The following is a 22418-nucleotide window of genomic DNA, read 5'->3' as shown; positions in this document are numbered from 1 at the left end:
ATTTATTGCCAAAGTGCCCCTGCTGTCACCCCTGTCCCTCAAGGCTGGGCCAGTTTACTCTGTAAACTGGCATTTGTGGAAGGTTCATCAGAGTGAGACACATTTTAGGTGTCATGTGTTGAAATAAAGGCGGCTTTGAGGTGACATCTGCACTTGCCTGAATCTTCGTCTCTTCTTTCTACCGTGTTCAGGGCAGAGATGCCATGACCCTGAACATGGTGTCGTGTTAGATACTTGGCTTTCTGGTTGACCTCAGGGTGGTGGCTCAGCGGCACCTCCTGGGGAGCAGGGTTGGGGCTCGTCTGGTGGGTCTATGGGGAGCTTTTGCCATGGCTCTCGCTGCCTGTCGGGTATCCCCGTAGAGAAGCCGTTTCCTGGACAGCAGTGGGCCTGGATCCTCCAGCTCTCTCTCCTCGGCGCTGCTGCCCCGGGATGGAAGCCCCGGCTGAGCGGGGATGCCGCGTTCATGGCTGGCATGTCTCTCTCTGGACCAAGTTAGCTGAGACAGGTCAGGTCAGTGCTGCCAGTCCAGTGCTGAAAACAGGTGTTATTTGACATTTGGGACAAAAGGGGACCGTTTTCTTTCACGATTCTGTCTTATCTTCCTTTTGAAAAAGGCCTCAAGTTCAGAGACTTGTTGAAAGGAAGTAGCCTGGCTCATTCTTATTTTTAAAGACAACTTTTAAAAGAGCAGTTAAGGTTCACTGCAAAATTGAGAGGAAAGCAGAGCAGTTTCTCATACATGTCCTTCCCCCACAGCTGCAGAGTCTGCCCCACTGCCAACGTCCCCTCCCAGAATGGGGCTTGTTATAGTTGCTGGACCTACTCGTTATCACCCACCATTCATGTTTACGTTAAGGTTCGCTCTTGGTGCTGTACATTCTTTGGGTTTGGACAAATATATAATGACACGGATCCATCATTATAGTATCATACATGGTATCCTCACTGCCCTGAAAATCCTCTGTGCTCCACCTGTTCATCCCTCCCTCCTCCCAGCTCCTGGCAACCACTGATCTTTTTTACTGTTGCCATAGTTCCTCCTCCAGAATGTCATGTAGTTGTACCTTTAGTTTTGTAGGAAATTGCCAAACCCTCTTCTGCAGTAGTTGTACCATTTTGCATCCCCACCAGTAATGAATGAGAGTCCTTGATGCTCCACGTCTCACCAGCATTTGGTGGTGTTGGTGTTCAGATTTGGGCCATTCTTATAGGACTGTGGTGGTCTCTCATTTTAATTTACATTTCCCTGATGACATGTGCTTATTTGCCTGCATTTTAGAAAAAGTGATAATTTAAAAATTGTGGTAAGAACTGACCTCTGCTAGAATTAAACCTGGGGAAATGCAGGATCACTAGCACAGAGATGAAATCTCTGAACTTTAGAATGGATGGTGGAAAGCTTTTTCTTTAACGGACTGTATGTGGGTGGGAATAACAGCCCTTGCTTATCGGAGAGCAGAGTGATGTGGGAGATAAGATATACAAGGAAAAGTCACAAAACAAGAAGGCTTTATTAGATCGAAAGAAAGTGAAAGAGGCAAATGGGTTAACATTCATGGAGCACCTGCTGTGATTATCTGGGCCTGTTACTTCATGTCCCTCAGCCTCATTTTCCTCTTCTGCTAAATGGGATAATAAAAATACCTACCTCAGAAAGTGTTTGGGGCTCGCATGGGAAAAAAAAGAATCAAGATCACTTGCTTTGTTTGGTACAAAGTAAGGAGTCAACAAATACTAATTGTTATTAATTATATTACTAGGTAAAGGTTGTTTCTTGTGAAATGACATGGGCTCAAATGTCATGAATCTTAATAGAATAAGACAAACACCAGAAAACTTGGGACAGGTTAGGCATCTCTGGATTCTGAGTCCCAAGTGCTGACCATTATACCTTGGAACCAGCTAGTCCGGCATCTCTAGAATGCTGCTCTCCAAGAGGCTGGTTTCCCGGGTGGGCGGGCAGCCTCTTCTGGGGGAGTCATGTGGTTTGTGAGAGGGCACCTTCCCCTCAGAGCCGAATGGTGGAGGTGGGCAGGGTCATCACGGCACCTCTGGGCCTATATTTTTTTCACAAGTCTGTGGTTTGAAACTGATTTTCCTAGAACAACTAGGAACAAGGAACAAACTAGAACAAGGCGTGTCTGAATGACCAGAAGTTGAAGATAAAACCTACTCTTGGGGACTTCTCATTCTGCCTAGTCTCCTGAGTAATGGGGTACAGAGAATAGTTACACACACAAGTTCTGCCTTCCCACTCCTCTGTAAAGCTTCAGAGTGTAGGTGCTGGTTTAAAGAGTTTGGTTACTACCTAGATGGAAGGCCACTAGCTTTTTTTTTTCTTTTATAATCAGCACAGGGAAATGGGTAAAATTATCAGAAGAGTGATTTAGGTGCATGTGCTAAGGAAACTCTTAAAAGTAAGAAAGGTTAGAGCTGGAACTGGTCACAGGTGAGGCTGCACAGTCTTGCCGGGGGGCCTTACAACCAAGGTGAGAGCTGCTCCATTGGGAAGCAGCTCTGCAGCCAGAAATCAGGAGACCTGCCCTAATGTTCACCCAGCCGCTCTTAGCTGCATGGCCTTGGGCGAGTCCTGTGAGTTTTCTGGGCTTCAGGTGCTTAACCTTCATCTTTAGGATCCATCTGTAGGCCATGTCCTAGTGTCTTTCATTTGCAGAAACTGCGCTGCCACAAAAAATGGAAAAATCATAGTCTTTTCCTAATTTGCAAAAAGGAAAAAAAGAAAGCTTTTAAAATTGCATTGATAAGCTTTTCTTTGTTCTGAGTTTTCTTATATAAAATTGTCTTATACTTCTTTTTTTTTTTTTTGGTTCAGGCCCAGGGATCGAACCTGAGCCCTCTGCAGTGGGAACACAGAGTCTATCCACTGGACCACCAGGAAGCCCCCATCTTATACTCTTTTGCTTCTTTTCACCTGTATCAAGCATTCATAGATAATATATGTGCTTGTTCTGTTCACAAATGTGGTCATCATCATGTCCTCTCGTAGGCTGTCAGAGGCATAGTCTGTATGGGTGAGACCATTCCCAATTTGCCATGGAGCCATCTGTACCCCTGCCCAGAGATCGGGGGCTACCCTGGGGCACTCACTGCCCTGCACAGGCCCTTCCCAGTGGGATTACAGATGATGTTTGGAGTAAAGAGTCATAAAATCCTAGATTTTAGATCCTCAGAGGGGCCTCACAGAACATCTTACTATCTCCTTAACTAAGGCTCAGAGTTGTCCCAACTCACAAGGATGCTAAAAGTCTGCTCAGTGGGCTGGGCAAGCAGCTCTCCAGACTCCAGGCCAGTGTACTTTCCACTACTGAATTCTGAGAACTTATCATTCTATTGAGAAACTCTTTGGTGTTTGCCACTTTCTCATGTGTAGGAAAGAGCAGCAGTAGCCTGCCTTTTATCCTGTGGAACTTCCTGCTGGTCTGACATCATGGACACCGCCCAGCTTGCTTTGTAGAAGTGGTTCAGTGCCAGACATACAAATAGCGTTCTGGACTAATTCATCATCAGGTACAAATGGCCTTGCACTGTGTCATGGACAAGATTAGTTAAGATTATCTTAACGAAGGTGCTGGTGACTGTGGGAACTGATGTCCCCCTGCGGGTGTCAGCGGATAGAGGGACAGAGCAGGACAGATTAATCTTGACAGAGGTCCTGCCCGTGACCTTGGACTCATTAGCACTGTATCTCATCCCACCAGAGGCATCAGCTAAACTGTTAGGGTATGAACATTGTTTGGTTTCAGGGGTAAAGTTGTTGTTAATCACATTTGCCAAGCTGAGGATGAAAGGCTCAGCAGAGTTCAGGGAGGTTGTGATCTCTGGCAAGTCCTAAACAGAACCATTTCTGTAATCCCTGAAAACTTGGATTCTTGCTGTCAGAAAACACAGAACAAATTCCAGTCAGTTCTTTATGGGAAATAATTATGAAAATGTAAATTAAAAGAATAAATTCTTGGCTTTGTTGACTTGGAAAAAAAGCACAATGTTAGAGCTGTGAGTTTCAGTTTGATTTGGGGACGGCGGTGGTTTTACTAAGGACTTCAGCCTGGGAGACAGCCTCTCAGATAGCTCTGAGGAACTGCTCCACAGACAGAATCATGTGTGTGATTCTGGTGAAGGGTAATATGTGTAATTAGGGCTTCCCTAGTGGCTCAGTGGTAAAAAATCCCCTGCCAATGCAGGAGACGTGGGTTTGATCCCTGGGTCAAGAAGATCCCCTGGAGGAGGAAATGTCAACCTACTCCAGGATTCTTGCCTGGAGAATCCCAGGGACAGAGGAGCCTGGTGGGCTACAGTCCGTGGGGTCACAAAGAATTGGGCAGGACTCAGAGACTAAACAACAGACAGCAACATGTGATCAGGCACACCTCTTGGTAGAAGGTTGCTGCTCGTCACGAGGAACAGATATCTCAGTTAATGATATTAGTGTTTTTCTAAGTATGGGAAGATGCCAGGAACTGGGTTCATGACATTTTCTCCTAAAAATACCTGTGTGAAGCTTGAAGTGCCTCATTCCTGATCTTTGCCCTGAATTCCTTTCGTGATATACTGTAGGTGGAACTGGAATGCGGGCAGCATTCTTTGTTTTATAGCTTTATATACCCTTTGAGAAAACTGCTCCATCAGGCCATCCTCTATTAAATTTATCTTGCTCGAGATTTTCATAGCATTTTTCTCATTGGACTGAACCAACTTAGGTGAGCTAAATGTATATAAAAATTTGCAGTTGAAATATATTTCTGAGATTAAGCCTAATAGTGTGTAATGGAGTATTTTTCTACTTCCCATTTGTGTGTATTTCGTCAGTTGGACCCCAGAGAAATCAATATCTTCATTAGATTAGAGGTGGCCAGATATAAAGCGTATTTGAATTCTGCCCTGTGTTGCTGTAGACTTGGCAGACCACTTTTGAGAATATTGAAAAGGGTGACTGTACATTATTCTGGATCAGAATTCCCTGGGTGGCTGTTTGAAAATACAAATTTCTAAATCAGAATTTGCAGGAATGGAGTTGCAGAATATGTGTTTTTAGGAAATTGCCCAGGTGATTTGTCCTAAAGCCTTAGCTCCTCCAAGACTCACAGCATCCCCATGATTTCACTGGTGAGGGCATATGCTCAAAGAGGGGAGGTGAATCCTGTCTGTCACCCAGGCCATATTCTCTGGGCATTGACATGTATTTGCTGTGTGCCTGGAGGTAGGTGTTCTGGTTATGAAGCCTGAATTGAATGTTGTTCTTACTTAGCGAGTTACATTGCCCATAAACAGCGATCTTCTGCTCTGTTTCCATTGCTGATCATCCGGAGACTTGGCCAGGTCATGTCACTGCTTTTCTTCTTCTGCTCAGCTGTTTCTGGTCTCATCTTGGAAGAAACTCTTAGACTCTTTTCCTCGTTGATTGCCTCTTAGGTAGCTTATTTCACTTTTTGTGCTGTGAGGTTTTTTTAAAAAAGGCTGGATTTCTTTCCCTTCCTCCCTGCCTAGCCTGCTCAGCAGGGACTGTATATGGATGGTGTTGGTAACAGCAACAGGGGGAAGCAGGAGGAACACGGTGCTGAGTTAGTGATGTTGACTGGTGAGACCTTCCTTTCTGTTGCCACACTCGCTCCTGCCCTCATCTCCTAAGGCTGGACTCGGTGGCCTCCTTGGCCTCCTCCTCTGTGGTCAAGACCCATCTTCGCCTACCTGCCAGGCTGATGTGTGAACACTGCTTTGACTGAGTCCGTCCCTCCTCAGTGCAAGTCTGTACCAGCTGGGATCGGCTTTTTCATCCTCCCCAGTTTTAAATGTAGGGCTCATGCTGAGCAGGGTCAGGACAGGGCCGAGGTGGTGGAAGTGTTCTCCTGGCATAGGCTGTGGGCCCAGAACGGGACGTGGGGCTACAGCTCCGGTTCAGAAGTCAAGTGGAAAAGGGTGGTCAGAGTTGAGACAGGAACCAGGAGAGGCAGCCAGTAAGTCCAGGGAAGAAAGAATTTCCAGGTAAAGAGGATAATTGAGAGTATTGCATGTTCAGGCAGGTGGGCGAAGACTGAGGGAGTTCCATTGCATTTAATGAGTGAATGATGACAGTCTGGTGTGCTCTGAAAGTGCTTCAACAGGAACAGAGGTTAAATTGCAGCAGGGAGGAGCCAGACCACACACACTTTTGTGAGATTTAAAAGTGAAAAGACAGGTTTTATTTTTTTTTTTCCCCAAATGGCAGATTCTTAGGTGTATTGAAGGCTCAGAAGGTGGAGCTGGTATAGAGGAGAAGATTCAGAATAAAGAGCTGTCTGGAGGATGGGGGAAGGGACCGGGTTCCCCTGGGGCAGTCAGGAAGGAGGAGAAGGGCGCGAGGCAGGCGGGGCACTCCGTCCAGCTCTGTCCCTTTTGCTGTTGGGAGGAGAGGAGTCTCTCTGTTAGCCGCCCACTTGGGGCAGCCTGAGGTGAGCCTGCACAGATTAGTCTGGCAAAGGTCTGTCTTGTGTCATCCTTTTCTCTTCACAAAGCTTAGGTGATTCCCTGTTGCTGGCGTGAGCCCGGGCGACTTCTGTGGTGGCCAGGCCATTGCCTGTCTGCCTGCCCAGCCTCTCTGTTGCGAGTGTTGTTCCCCTAACACACCCGGCTGTTTGCCGACGTGCCTTCACTCACACAGGCTCAGGCCTTGGCCGGAATCAGCCTTTCCTGCTCCCTTTCCTCCACTGTGCTGTGGGTCAGTTAACTGTAGATCTCACTCCATAGAGAATGGAAACTCATTCCTTAAAACTATGGTTATTTTTAGTCATGCTTTTATTTCCTCTGCTAGGTTGTGACTGAAAGGATTTTTAAATCCAGGAATAATTTTAGTGTTAATAAAATGTAGTGAGAACATGCATGTCAGTATCAGAGGACAAGCCCTAACTGGGCTGACTTCAGTTTGAATCCAGGCTCTGCTTCTCCCTTGGTGTGGTTTGGGGTGGTTACATCCTGTCACCTTATTAACCTACAAAGTGGGGATCATGCAGCTGACCTTTTAGCAATGTGGGGCCCAGGCCTGGCACACACTAAGTACTCAGCAGTCTACACCCCAACAACATCTGGCTGCGCCTCGGGGGGCGGGGATGACGAGGTAGAGGAGAGTGGGTGAGGGAGCCCCCTGCTCCTCATCAGGATGGCGGGGGAAGGCGTGCGCGATTCTGCCCTTCTGAACCTCCTTTCCCGTGTCTGTGCGCATCGGGTGACACATGTCATAAAGAGCCGGTGGATGTTCTTCATGACTGTGCTCCCTTGTTTCCTAGAGCGTCCTATGCTAATAGCGGTTTCATTTGTCTCTGCTGGTGATTGCATAGAAGGAAGCGCATATTTATTCTGGGAAAGCAGTGTACACTGCAGTCAATAGCATCAATTTGTACTTTTTAAAAAAGATTTGATTGGCAGCTATTTAGGAGTATCACACAATTCGACATTTATAACATTTATGGCATTTATGGAAAGTTAGTTTCCCCATTGAAGTTGCTCTGTTTTTCCTTTGCCCACAGAACTCTGGGCGTGTTGAAATGATTTGGTTTTTGGCCCTCTCCTTTTCAGAACAAATGCTGAGGCTTAGATGTATAGTAGGGCAGCTGTATAAAGTGTACATACCATATCGCTTATGAAACCAGAGAAGAAATACTACCACAGGGTTCGTTTTTTCCTATAAATTTTTAATGTATTTGACATGGTTGTGGGTAGCTGATCCTTCCATTTTCTCAGTAGGAATACAAATGTTTCCTAACAGAGAAAGGAAAAGAAGCTCGCTCTATGAGAACTCGATAAACCAATATAAATATTTTAAGAGTATTCTGTTCCTCTCCATAGCCAGTCACACCAGGTTTTATCTCTCATCCATCTTCGTGATAAATGAGTGCACATTAATTTTTAGTGCTGAAAATCTGTCTCTTGACATGGAGGCTGGTGACAAATGACACTTCTAACCAAGAGATTGTGTTGAGATGTTTTGCAGGTGCAAATGGGGTGGTGGTTCACAAATGAGCCAGTGGGAAGCGTCTCACTGAATGCTGATGCATCCTTGACCTTTGTGAAGTGTTTCTTGGTTTTTAAGATGGGCATTCTGAAACAGTTTATATTCATAGCATACTAGAGGTCTAACTGGAGGTCTAACACGTGGATCTCTGGAAAATAGGTAAATATGCCAAAGTGAACCCTGACAGAAAGGGTGGGGGAAATGAAGTCATTGCCCACAGAAGAGATTTGGATTGTTAAAACCAGAATGCAAAGGAGACAAAAGCGTATTGTCAGTACTTGTGATGAAGTGGTGCTGAGCAGGTACTCTGATGTTTGTCATTCGACAGATAAGAAATAAGGGTTACGATGAGGGTTCCCATTGTAAGAAAGGACATTGACAAGCTCCAGGGAAAGAGCATGGGTAGGTCCGAGCCCCTTCCTTCCTCACTCCACCCATCCCTATCTGCCCTCCCAGCGTTTGCAGCAACTTTATTTGGAATAGTTAGAAACCAGAGACCACACAGATGTCCTTAAACAGGTCAGTGAGTACTCCATGGAACTCTACACAACAATCAGAAGAAACATACCACCTAGACATGTAGCTCCCTGGGGGCATCTCCAGAGTACTGGGCTGAGTGGAAGAAGCCAGTCCCCAGTGATGACCTTGTGTTCAATACCAAGTGTGGGGCCGGTCTCTCTTCGCTTTCTGGGTTCCTGTCCACCTCTCCACACTCGTCTCTCCTTCACTTTCATCCCAAGTGTCTCTCTTCTCTCATCTGCTGTACTTCTTGGATTCCCATAAAAGATGGCCCGTGACAGGCACCAGCAGGCAGACAGCGCTGTGCTTGTGCCCCTCTGTGAGCACCTGTTGCAGCACAGACTTGGAGAGGTGGATTCAAAAGCCACTCTTCAGAGTTTCTGAGATACAATAAAGATAGCATAATGCCCTTGTGGTGTGTCTGTGCTGTAGCAAAAGGCAGGATTTTCTTCTTTGCAGGGACCCCATTTTGAGGTCCGTTGGAGTAGCACATAGTAGATGTTAAGTGTATACATCAACTACTGTGGTCTCATGTTATAATTCTTCATAGCTCTATCTTCTTTGATCTAGGCTCTCATCGCTCCATCTCCAGTGTTGGGCACAGTGCCCCAGAGAGAGCAGGGCACTGATGAACCTGGGATTAGCGCATGAACTCCTGCGGGTTGGTATTGGAGGAGGTCGCGTTCAGCAGCTGCCTGCTGTGCCGGATGCTGAAGGGAAGGAGGCTGCTTTCCGGGACAAGTAGTTCATCTTTTGGTGCTTTCTTGATAACTTTGATGGTGAGTGATGTTTTCCCCAAGGGTACCAGATAATTGCAGATTTTGATATTTGACATTTGGCTGAGACATCCATCTCGGGAGTCTCTGTGGTGATGTTTGAGCTCAAGAAGATGTTTCAGGCAGGCGATAGACGTGTGATTTCCAGCCGTCACCCCTTTGGAGGAATTGGCCCCAGTGTCCATTTGGACGTGCACGGGGAACGCCCGTGCCAGTGCAGGGAGGGGGCAGCGGGGCCACAGGAGGCTGAGTTCCACCTGGATCCATTTCTGCATTAAGACCTGCTTTCTCAGCACTTTGAGCAGTTTTTGTTTGTTTTGTTTCTTGTTTTTGTTTTCAATTTGATGACGAAAAGTTTCTGAGTATGGGAGCCATTGCCTTAAAGAGGTTTTGGTATTCTTTATCCTAACACTGAAACTTGGATAATTAACCTGGAGGTGACTTGTTAGATTTTTCAAAATCGACATCTGCTTGACTTCTGAGCTCTTCCTTATTACCAGTGTTGTCGTCAGTGGGAGAAGTGGCTTTTCTTTTTCAGTGATTCTCTGTGGTGTGATCAACATACTCCCTTCCTCCAAGGGGCTCAGAAGTTAAGAGGGAACTCCTGCTGTTGGCCTTGGGGGCTGTGATAAGACGTGTGATATTCAGTGTTTGGCAGTATGAGAGATTGTGCCTGGTGTTAGCCTGTTTACATGGATGACTCCCTGGAAGTCCTCCGTTACTGCTCGGGTAGGAGGAGAGCTGGGGGTTTTGTTGTTTGTGTTCAGTGATCTAAGCCTTTAGAGCAGAGCCCAAGGGAGCGGAGGAGGGCAGAGAGCAGAGCAGGTGCTGGGGCGGGGGGGGGGTCATCACCTCGGGGAGCCACTGAGTGTGTAGCACCGCAGCTTGCAGCATGCCATCCACCCCTTCTGCTCCTCAGCATCATCAAAGGGCAGGCAGGATGGCCAGCCATGTTTTATAAGTGTGAAAGTGAGACTCACACCTGCCAGTCACAACTCTTAGGTAGTCGAGGGTGGAGTGGGCCCTGGTCCTCAGGCCTTCTGTTCCTGTGGACGCCTGTAGGTTTGTGACCACAGAGTTGGCATACCGAGTGGCGACCATGGAAAAGACTTGGGCCGAAGTTGGAAGGAGCACCTGGAGACATGTGGGAGTAGGGTGGCCCCTACTTGAGCTTGGTTCAGAGGTCAGGGGCTCACGAAGCCACACACACACAGGGCGTGTTGTCACATCTGAAGCTTTATGGGGAGCACCGAGCGGGCTCTCAGGCATACTGAGGGGTGTCTTAGGAGAGCAGGGGAAGGACATGGCATGGTTTTGTGTTTCAAGGGTGAGCTTGACTGAGGGCTTCCTTGGTTTGAAAGTCCTGCGAGTGCTAAAAGGGGTCCCCAGCTTTCTTCCCAGCTCACCCCCAGAAAGGCTTAGAGTCATTTGTGGTGTAGTATTGCCTTCAGCTCAGTCAGTCTTTTGAGGGGGTATTTCCTTCCTCCAGCAACAGCCCCCATCATTGTGTCCTTTGCGGTGCTCTGGTCTGTGAAGAACAGGAAGATTCAGGCACCAGTCTCGGGTCATCGGGGGCTTGGATCTGAAAGTGCTGGTCCCATTTGGGTTTGTATTTTGTAATGAAAGCCTGGAGTCAGTCCAACATCCAGTTATTGAGGCGAGTATGTGTAGGATGCCGAAATGGAATAGTATGATGTATCCCTATAGATTCATCCCCCAGATTCAGTAATTTCAAGGTATTTCCTGGGTACAGCTGCCCGTTATGTCTAGAGCACTTAACTCTGCTTTTATTACCTTACAACAGCCCCATGGGGCAGGTATTATTTATTTCCATCTTGATGATGAGAAAACTGACAGGCCCAGAGATAGGAAGTAACTTACCCAGGGTCACACAGCAGCAGCTGGCCTTGGCAGCCTGTGTGCGGACTCTCTCAACTGCACTGCTTGGGAACGCTTCTTAGCTTTTCTGATACAGTTTAATAAAACCATCCAAAAGTTTGTCTGCAAAATCCTAAAGTCTAGAATTGTGCATGTAATTGTGAATGTCAGTGATGGCATACTCCTCCAGCAAAAATTTGTTGGTGTGTGTTCTGCATAATTGCTATGGTAACTTGAGTTTTAACAATATATGTGTAAGCCTCAAACGAGTACTTTTTGATTACTTAGCCTTTAGTAGACATCGTAGACTGCATGAAAGTTAAATCAGAGACTGCTAATTATACAGTTAGCTGCTAACATGTGGTGAGGGACTCAGCTATGTGCATTCATTTCGAGAGATTTTCAAGAGTTTGGAATTGTTGCAGCTTGCTTCAGACCTTCTTCCCCTACTTAACCCCTGTGGTACTATGTATTTCTGTATTTAAACAGTAGATTTGAAGTGAACAATAGTGGTATTATTGAGTAATTCTGTCATCCTGTGTGACCATGTGGAGTTTTTATTTCTGTTTAAAAATTAAAGCAGATCTGGAGGTGTAATATTTTTTCTTTGGTAAGTTCAAATTTTAGGTCATACATGAACTGATTTACTAAATTTGCTTAATGTCAATAAAGTTGAAATGTATTATTTTTAAATGGGTGGTTCTGATACTGAAGAACAAATCATGAAAATAGTTGATTTTTACATAATTATTACTGAAAGTAGTGTTTTCATATGAAGGGGGTGTTTTTAAAAATGGTCCTTCCTGGCTGTTGAATACAGGAGGTATATCCTGGCAGGCAGAATTCTTTTTCTGAGCCTTTGGCAGGACAGGAAGAAAGACTCAGGACTCCACTGCAGGAGGAGTCTGTGCCAGAAATCACCGCGGGCACACACTGTACCTTTATCTCACTCTGTCCCTCTGCGAACTTCTCCCGGGCCTGCAGCCTGTGAGGCCGAGCACTGAGGGCTCCTACAGGGCCAGCTGGATGGAGCCGAAAAGGATGGCATCAAGGCTGCTCCCGCCCAGGGGGTGGGCTGGTGGAGACCTCTGCTCTGACCTGGAGCATCACTCAGGGCAGTGGTCCCTACCTGATTGTGTGCCCAGGGGTGTGTGGTGAGGACTGGAGACATTCATGGTCACAGCTGGAGGGGATCTGACCTTGGCATCTTGTGTGTAGAGGCGGGTTATGCAGCTCAGCATCCTCCAGGGCACGAAGCAGCCTCTCCACCCCCACGGCAAAGAACTGTCTGCCCAGAACGTCCATGGTGCTGAGAAACTTTGACTTAGGGCAAATAAAGTAAAATTCCCTAGCCTGTTTCATTTCCTTGAAATGGGAAAGAATTAGTGCTTTTCTCATAGTGATTTTGTGGCAAACTGTGGAAAATGATACCTTGAAGAGGCCAATTTTGGGTGGCATAAATAACAATGATGGTTAATTTGGTGGGGAGACATGTAGGATGGAAACCTGTTGCTGTGACGGCTCAGGTGCAGTAGAAACGCTCCACTCTGCATGCTAGGTGCTGTCCACGGGTGATGATGCTTAGGATCCAGCCTTAGATACTTATTCATTTTGGGCTGCACTGTGCAGCTTGTGGGATCTCAGTCCCCTGATCAGGGGTTGAACCCAGGCCACTGAGCCAAGTTGTAACCATTGGATCCCCAGGAAGTTCCCAAGATCTTGCCTTTAAATTAGGAAATTGAACTGGAAATCACTTAGAAACATTTGAACAGGAAGCAGTGTTTCTGGCCAAATGCTGGCTTGTCAGTCTTTTCCTGAACTGGTCTGATGATAAGCCATCTGGGTTGCTTGTTACATGACAAAATCCTCCCTTCGAAGACTCAGAGGTTAGAAGAAGGGACCAGGGTTGTAGTCATGTGATGGGAATCCTCAGTTTCAACAGTAGTCCTCGGTGAGTCTTAAGATCAAGCAAATTTGGGGAATAGTTCTTTTAAGGGCGGAAAAGATCCTTTGTCAGTGAGTTTGGAAAACCGTGGTTTAGAGTAATGTGTGTGTGTTAGTCACTCAGTCGTGTCCAATTCTTTGCAACCCCATGGACTGTAGCCTGCCAGGCTCCTCTGTTCATGGAATTTTCCAGGCAAGAATACTGGAGTGGGTTGCCATTTCCTTCTCCATGGGATCTTGCTGACCCAGTGATTGAACCCAGGTCTCCTGCATTGCAGGAGGATGCTTTTACCGTCTGAGCTACTAGGGAAGCTCATCGTTTAGAGTAAAGCAGACATCTTTCGTATAGCCCTCTGCTGAGCCTTTAATAGGATAATTTGCATTGCTATCTGCTCAGTGTCCCATCTGGTGCAGATGTGGGACAGGGTGGTGGGATGGGAAGCAGCTTTAATCAGCCTGCTGACCACGTATGCAAAGTTGGACACTGGGTGGTACCTCTGAGAAGCTATGAGGAGATCAGGAAAAAGAAAGAACTCTAGACATGAGCGGAGGGGAGGATGCACATGTTCTTAAAAGGACTGTATTCACACAGTTCACTTGTTTTTAAAAATTTACTATGGGAAGTATTCTAAGTGCAAAAAACTAAGACAAAATTTTGGACAGTGTAATAAATTTAGTGGTTAATATACAGCACATTGAATGCAACTTGCTGCCAGCATCCACAGAATAATTTTTAAGTCACAGATCGTTGATGGATTCTGGACAGCTATGGGATTTCATACTGAAGCCTGACTTTCCTGAAAATACCCGCTGAGGCATGGCCCTTCCTCTTTGGCCTCGGTCCTCCTGAGACCGTGCTCCCCAGAGTCATCTTGAGGCACACACACACTCCAGGCTGGGACCCAGGGGAAGCTGTCGCCTTGTGCTTGTCCACATTCACGTCCAGCCTGGCAGGAGACTTGGGTCCTGTTTCCTTCACAGAGCAGTTTCAGAGAAGCAGACTCTGTGGCCCCTGATTCTGTAGCTTTTTGTGGCATCACATTTAAATACTGTGCTCCATAATAAGCAACATTTGTAGTATCTGTTCGGAGAAGGCAATGGCACCTCACTCCAGTACTCTTGCCTGGAAAATCCCATGGACGGAGGAGCCTGGTAGGCTGCAGTCCATGGGGTCGATAGAGTCGGACACGGCTGAGCAACTTCACTTTCACTTTTCACTTTTATGCACTGGAGAAGGTGTTCTTGCCTGGAGAACCCCAGGGACGGGGGAGTCAGGTGGGCTGCCGTCTATGGGGTCGCACAGAGTCGGACACGACTGAAGCAACTTAGCAGCAGCAGCAGCATAGTCTCTGTTGACCAAGGCTGCTTCAAAGTAGACTCAGCTAGCAAGCACCTCAGAAGACCTGCGTCAGATGCGTGGCATGCACGTGTTCAGAGTGGTGGTGCCAGCCCAATGGTTGTGGCCTTGTAATTTGTCAAGTAATTTGTCTCCCAAATGACAGTTCTCTGGCTGGTGAACGAGTGAAGGGTGTTTCAAGAGCAGGCCCCGGAGACCTACTGTAGCAGCATGAACTGTGGAGCTTGACCATTTGTGCTTCTGGGTGGAGCGTCAAGGTTGAACAGCCCCTCTCTCCTTGCTGAGCCTGGCTGATGAAGCTGATGAAGTAAGAGTGAGTGTTCTCGTTCACATGTAAATAGTATCTTCCCACTGAAGGGCTCTTGATTAACTTTCTGTTGCTACCTTAAATTACTGCACACTTAGTGGTTTGAAATGCTACAGACATATTTATTATCTCTGGTTCAGAAGTGCGCATGCATCACCAGGCTGACATCATGCAGCCCTGTGTGCGGCTCTGGGAGCTCCCTCTCTCCCTGCCTTCTCCAGCTGCATCCCTTGGCTTGTGGTCCCCTCTGTCTTCAGAGACAGCAGCCTCACATCTCTTGACTTGCTTCTCTCATTGCATGTCTTCTGTTCTCCGTGTTTATAGGTTCCTGTGTTAGGGTGTGGACATCTCTGGAGCCATTATTCTACCCACCACAGGCTTTTTCTGCTTTCTGTATTTCCATAGTACCCTGATCTGTACTAAGTCATATGGAAGTTCTCTGTTTACATATATTTCATTCCTACTAAATTTCCCAGACTCCTCTAGGGCCACCACGTTGTCTGTATCACCTTTGAATTCCCAGCATTTCCACAGCACCTGGCACTCAATATAGGGTGCTCAGTAAGTGTTTGCCAAGCTAAACAGAACTGTTTCAACACCCCCACCCCACCCTGGCCCAGATTTTAAGAACAAACATAATAGCTAGAGAATTGTAACTTTTATAGCAAAGCAGTAAGAATTCAAAACCCCTTTGTCTCTTGACTTCTGGAAAACCATTGAGTGTAAGGCTCAGACAACCTACCTGTGCAGTAGAATTCATTATTGTAGCCATGTCTCAGGAACGCATCATCTGATGCTGGTCATGAGTGTGAAACCAACTGTGCAAAATGAATTACTGCTTGTCTATTTGAAGACTGCTCTTTGCTAAACTGAGTATCGCTTTGTAATAAATCATGGAAAGTGGAAAATCTCAAACCACACATTCATTATTGCCTTGATCTTAAGGGTAATATTGTAAAACTGTGAGGACTTCAGATTATTTTTGTATTAAATGTATCATATAAGTTAGCAAAAAAGCATGATTTGATCTTTCTTTATATTACAGGTGAGTATAGATAAATTCTTGTCCATTAATTTTGACTTTGTCTGAATGCCCTTTGTGCCACCTTTTTAGTGATTAATTTGTAGGAGGCACACCTTGGATAGAGTAACACCCCCCAAAACTTGCCCAGAATACCTAGTGAGACTGCCCCAGGAGCAGGAATGCTGAGAAAGCTCACTTTCTTTTGCAAGATTGGCACACATTCAGTTGATTTTAAAATAGAGTTACACATCTGTTTCATTTGTCTTGGTATTTGAGTTTTTAAATCAGAACTGGCTATGCCAGAACAGCAGGCTCTCTGAAGTTTGTATTAAACGTTATTGCTTTGAGAGTGACCTGCACATTTGGTTTTGGTGTGGATGGTTGTCACCCCTAGAGGCTCCTTCACCTCTGTCCTGCTCCAGGTCCTCTGGAACTTCCTGGCCCTCACGTTCCACCTCATTTCTGTTTCCAGCACACGCCTCTTCCTCCCCCCGTGTCACTTGCCCAGCATACCTGCCAAATATGTCTCAGCCCCTCAGGGCCCATGTAGTTGGCACTATGGCAAAGGAAAGTGGTTTTCAAACTGCTGTTTATTTTTTGAAGCACTGAAAACTCCTGTTTTTTGTTGTTGTTGTTGTTAATGTTCTCTTACATCCTGAAGATACAGAAAATGGGTACAGGTGGAACTGCTCAGGTGACACTGAAGGGGGCCAGGGCCTTCCCTGCTCAGTGTGGGGACTGAGGCCAAGTGTCTGAGGAGCTCGCTGGTAACACAGTACCCCCTCGAGAAAGCGGTAGTGGAGTAGAGAGAGCACAGACTCCATCACTTACTAGACGTGTGCTTCAGGCAGGTCGCCCTGGTTTTCAGTTTTGTCATCTTTAAAGTGGAAATGATAGCTGTACCTTCCCCCTTCACCACCACCACCACCACCACCCCAGTGGTGCCCCCCACCCCACGCGGTGGTTGTAAGGACAAGATGAGATTATGCTTATCAGGAGCCTGGGGTCTGGCTGCTCTCAGTAAATGGTAGCCTTGGCTGAAGATCGGGCTTTATTGGGACAGCAGGCCAGGCATGTGTTCTCCTATTTATAGGGGCTCTCAGAAAACACGTGCAACCAGAGGCTCGCTCACCAGCGCCTCTTGGATACTCTCTCACGCCTGATTCCAGCCACGTGGATAACTTTCCTTTCTATTTGGATTCCCTTCCAGCAACATGTATTTGATGTGGGTAGTTTTGCAGAGGAAGTCTGATAGCCTTTGTGAGACACTAATAAGTCATCCTTGTCATGCAATGAATAGTCATTTTATTCAGAATCTCCCTGGTACGGTGCTGGGGTTTTATTCTGGGAGGAGAAGCTGAACAGTTACCTTCTCACCCCATCCTCCTGCTTTGGGAATGCACGTTCAGGGCACTTCAGTGGGTCTCATGGAGGGAGGGGGGCACTTGGCATCACAGTCTGGAGCCTTATAGTTGCCGACTTGATTGGATTACTTGAAGTAACCTTGTGTGCTTGGTTAAGAATAAGCCTTATTGAGAAAGTATGTTTTCTGTTCTAAGAACTGAAAGAGATTTTCCTGGCTGACATCTCCCAGTCCTCCAGCTGAAAGAACTATCAGGAGATGTCTCCAGAGTCATCAGCTGTGGGTTAGATGACTGGGAGCAGGAGTATGAATGGTGCAGTGGGTGCCCAAACAGTGTTTTCAGTGGAGAGAATTCCAATCACAGAACAAGGGAGCCCTCCCTGCCCTGGGAATCTTTGCAGCATGGAGGCATTGAAAGCTTGATGCTGCGAGTTGGGCTGTGGAACTGTTGCTGTGGCAACCTCTGCATGGATTTCCAGACTATTGTGTTTTCTTTTAGTAGGCATGCTGTGGCAGTGATCTGTTGTTTTTAATCGGCACTTTCTTTTGGGAGAAGGAGAAAATGGTGAAGAAAAGAGACTTTTGCACGTGTACTTTCTAGAAAACGGACTGCAGTGAGCTGTGCTCTGAAGGGCACGCGGGACTGGCAGGGAAGGTGCGGGGCTGGCAGGCCCCTGCGGGCGGTTCTTGTGTTTGGGGGGTTCCTGTCTGGGGGGGTTCTGTTGTGAGAGGCATGTGCCTCTTCGCATCCCTGGCCCCCAGCTGCCCTGTGATTGCTCCATCGCAGCTGTGGAGAGAGGAGTGGAAGCAGGGCTGAGGGCAGGCCTGTGAAGAAGAGCATGTACTCCCGAGGGGGTTGCGGCGTGTTCCTCTGTGACCCCCTCATTGCCTGGGAGGTGATAACGAAACCCTGGTGCTACCGGAGGACCACAGAGTACTTCCCCTTCCAGCTCCACTCTCCTGGATTGAACGATTGCCTGCCAGTCCTCTCCTCAGACAGCTATAGCAGAAATTTGTTTTGCCAGAAGCCAGCACGATTCTAAATTTTTTGCAGGGGAGGGGGAGGGAGTGGCACCTGCTTTTCTCTCTCTGAAGTGTTTTTTCTCAAAATAAGTGAAAATTCAGGACCTGACATGAGAAATTGATGAACACAGGCCAGCAAACTGTATTGTTTCATCATGAATGGCTCAGCTTATGTTCTTGCCATCCGCCACCCTGCTTAACAACTTGTTCTTATTTTCCAGGAGAAAAACAAAAAATAATTATTCTTTTCCCTGAACCCAGGCACAGAGATGAAAGCAGAAATCAGTGACCCTACATCGTAGCTCATTATGAGAAGCAAACTGTGTTGAGAGGACTGTCTTTCCCTCACGGACTCGCCTGGCTGTGTATTGTGACCAGGAGTCGCCAGGCTTCTAGCCCAAGTGCAGGTCGGGAGCCGTGATGCTGTGTAGCCAGGTGCCTTCGTGGGGGCGAGCCCCGCGCCTGCCATGGTGACCCCCCAGCCCCACAGCTGTGGTGTCCCCGGGGCACTGCAGTGATGGCTCCAGCACCCTTGCTGCCTTTTCTGGAGCTCCTGTGCTGGGAGAGCCCGCTGGCTGAGGGCGCCTGGCTGCAGCTGCTGTCCGGGCATCTGAAGCGGGGCAGCTGTATCCAGGGTGGCCAGGCCACACGCTCCGAGAGTCACTGAAGTCACTGCCAGCAGCCGGAAGGTAACGGCTGCTGTGAACAGAGGACCAGCTGGTCTCCTGCCCTCCAGAGGCTGGGCCAGAGTGAGGAGAGAAGAGAAACAGCCGGGAACAGAAAATGTACTGTAATTCTAAAGTGCAAAGAGAAATTGCTTTAATTTAAACAGACATACAGATGATTCCTGGGCTTCCCTGGTAGCTCAGCTGGTAAAGAATCTGCCTGCAATGCAGGATACCCCAGTTCAATCCCTGGGTCAGGAAGATCCCCTGGAGGAGGGCACGGCAACCTACTCCAGTATTCTTGCCTGAAGAATCCCCATGGAGCCTGGCAGGCTACAGTTCATGGGGTTGCAAAGAGTTGGACACAACTGAGCGACTAAGCACAGCACAGCATAGATGATTCCTAGGGAATAAAGACACAGTATAGGGAACACCTTGAAGAAGTCATGTTAAAATAAAATTGAAATTAATACTAAAATGTTACAGATAAGAGATACTCTGCCCCCGTGTGATAAAGTTGTCTGTGATTCTTACATACGTCTTGGATGGTACGGAAACACAAAGGAACCAAAAAAATCAGCCTTGACCTGTTCCCTTAGAACGAGATAACCGTAGATGCAGGAGAGGCACTGACTTTTCAGAACAGTGTCAAAACCCAAAATAAGCAGAGGCTTTCACAAAAGCTAGAGACAGAACAGTGAAAATGGTCTTATGCCTTGAGCACGACCATCCTAGAGACAGGCTCCCTGCATGGAAGATGACACGAAACAAGCAGTTCGGTTCTCTCCTGCTTCCCCTTGCTCTGCTTGCTCAGCCGGGCAGAGCTGGGCTGAGAATGAGAGTAGACATGGGGAGATGTGACGCTCAGGACAGAGGCGCCCCTCCACCCTCACCCCGCTTTCTTGGGGAGATGTGGAGCCAGTGGTGGTGAACTTGACCTCTCAAGTTCCCTTCTGCCATGGAGCCTCTGTCACAGAGTCAAGGTGCAGATACTGATCTTTCAGTCCAAGGAGTTCTCCCTTTTTCACCTGTCCCTTCTGTGTTGTTTATTGCGGTGTGACAAATCACCACAAAATCAGCATACCTCCAGTGCTCTGTTGTGTTATTTCTATTACTTGGGAATTCTCGAAGGAAAGTTAATAAAAGGTAGATTGAGGTTAATTGTGAGGCACCTTGAAAGTGATTTCATGCTAAATAAGTTGGACTTTGTCCTGTAAGTCTTTAAAAAATTAAGCAAAGCAATGGCACGGAGAAATGTTTCGGAGATGTTGGAACACTGGCAGAGTCATCCATGATGGACCTGAGGTTTCACTGGAAACCTCGTGAAATAATGAATGCAGGTGTGCCTCAGGCGTGCACCTGGGTGGTATCCGTGGAGACATAAAGGGAGCTGGGGTGCATTGGTCCTTTCCCTTTCTTTGCAGTGTGTATCAGGTGATAAATTAGAGGTCGAGAGACTGATTGAGTAGCTCAATTGGAGACTGTCCAAAACTAGGTCCCCATAGACACAGCACTCGCTGTACTTTGATCCTTAGTCATTCCTATGTGTGTGTGGATTTCATATATATGTGAATTATAGGTGTATACATGGTGTTTTCGGTTTTGATACTTTCCCATCATTGTGGTCATCTTCACTCTTCTGAACGTAGGACGTAGGTTGACTGATTATCAATTCCTAGATAAATTTTCTAATTAAAAGAAAAATATGGCTGTCATTATTTGGTCCTGCAAATGATTTCTTCCTTATTCAGTTTTTCTCTGTAGGAAAAGTTTGGTGCCCCCTGTTCCTAATCTTCTCTTTTTTCTTAGTTGAGGTCCTAGGCCTGTACTCGCCTGATTCTTCCTGTACTGTCTCTCTTTCCTAGCTAAAATAGTGGGAGTGTTGCCATGTATATAAATTGCAGAAAATTTCCTTTGAACCACTTTACTCCCTAGAGAAATGTGCATCCTGCTTCATCTTTTGTCTGTGTGTGGGAGTGTGTAGAGCCGTGCCTGAGTGATGCATGTCCTGCTCTGGGCGAGAAGGTTCTGGTATTGTTCGCCTTGTGTACGGTGGAGTGGGCTGCTGGGATCTGGCCCCAGTGGTCCTTCCTAATGGGGAGGAGGGAGCTAGCTTGGGAATCTGGGTCCGCCTGAATATTCTGGGTCTTTCTCACTGGTGGCCTGTTATTTCTCAAGAAGATGTGAAGCTGTTGTGATGATATTTTTATGCCTCTGACTTGGCACAGGTAGCTTTTTGGTGAGTTTACACCTACTTCTCCAGCGTATCTTCAATTTGAGGTTAAAAAAAGATTAAAATGTGTGGAGTGCGACTGGAATGAGGTAAAGACCCATACCTGCGGGTGGAGGCCCTAGGGAGTGGAGTGTGGGACCCAGGATAGCCTATCTGGTCCCTGATAATCGAATCATAAGGAAAATCACTACTTTACCTCAAAATCTCATTTGAAAGTAAAAACAAAGTCTCACCTAAAAAACAGAAACTGAATGCTAAGTCAACTCTAAAATGAGACAACTAGCTGCCATGCTGCAAAAGCAGGTGCTTGCCTAGGCTGAGTGTGAGTGGAGAATAATTCTTAACTATTTCAATATTAATTTGTTGGAGTCTGTATGAAAATGAGTCTGAATTCTCATTTCAAAATCTAACTTGGCCGACCACGGTGAAAAATGTGTCATTGTGTTACTAATTCAGAGTCATACCCTGTAGCATTTTAAGCCAAATCTGAGCCTGTCTTCATCAAATGTAAATGTGCCTGTTTCCATTTATTTCTTAATAGCGCAGCCAGCTGGGTTGACAGGCCTGTCATCTAAGTCAGGCTGTGCTGAGGCCTGCTCGGCTCGGGGGCTGGGCCTTGGGTACGGGACCTAGGGAACCTGGCTGAGGACATGGAGCAGCCACACAGGTGTCCAGGAGCCCGTGCCTGTGCCCTGCTCGGGTGATCTTTGGAAGGCCAAGTGTAAGGAGAGGGCATTTCTTCTTTAGGTTGGCAGTCCTGGCTTCACGGACATGTCTTTACTTTGACTTCTCTGGGAGTTACTGGGCAGACAGTGTGGGGCTTCATGCTGCTGTCCCTCTACTTCAGTAGATCCCGACGCTTGTCTCCTGTTGCTCAGGTTTGCAGGGCCGGTGCCGTGCAGCCCTGCCCAGGAGCCCTCCTCTCTGATTCTGGCCCCCGACCTTGACGGCCCAGAACTTGCTAGTGTGCCTTCGGTGTCCTGTCTGCAGCCTGCAGCCAAGGGCTTTTGACTCCCTTGGTATTTCAGAGAGTCAAGCTCTTCATGTCAGAGACTCAGTTTCATGCCCCCTTGGCTTTGTTTTCCTCCAAAACCACCCTGCTAGCCTTACACAGATGCTGCTGTGTCTTCCCGGCTGGACCCCGTTCTCCGAGAGTCTGAGCGACCCTTCCCGCTGGGTCTGGGCAGCCCACGCTGTGTCCCTGAGCACAGTTGCTCGTCGTCCTGCAGGAGCTGTGTCTTCCTGTCTGCTCTGTCTTCTCTTCTGTGCTCTGTCCTTGTCCGTGGGGTAACCCTGCCTCCAGACGTCTCCCTTCACAGCAGCA

The 22418-nt window shown here is 47.2% G+C and overlaps 1 protein-coding gene across 17 annotated transcripts in view; it reads left to right on the top strand.

Annotated features, from left to right (window-relative positions):
* Positions 1–22418, top strand: part of CCNY (cyclin Y) — a 204536-nt gene that overhangs the window by 116514 nt on the left and 65604 nt on the right. Inside the window, exon 1 of one of the 17 annotated variants that reach the window (XM_061435847.1) lies at positions 9209–9303. The exons of the other annotated variants lie outside the window; for them this stretch is intronic. The gene's annotated coding sequence lies outside the window, so the exon portion shown is untranslated. Of the gene's footprint in view, positions 1–9208; positions 9304–22418 lie in introns of those variants that run through there. 17 annotated transcript variants of the gene reach the window in all.

This window comes from Bos javanicus, chromosome 13 (assembly GCF_032452875.1).
Source record: "Bos javanicus breed banteng chromosome 13, ARS-OSU_banteng_1.0, whole genome shotgun sequence".
In the NCBI taxonomy this organism is placed as follows: Eukaryota; Metazoa; Chordata; class Mammalia; order Artiodactyla; family Bovidae; genus Bos; species Bos javanicus.
Note: the sequence above shows the minus strand (reverse complement) of the source record. Positions and strands in the feature narration are given on the sequence as shown.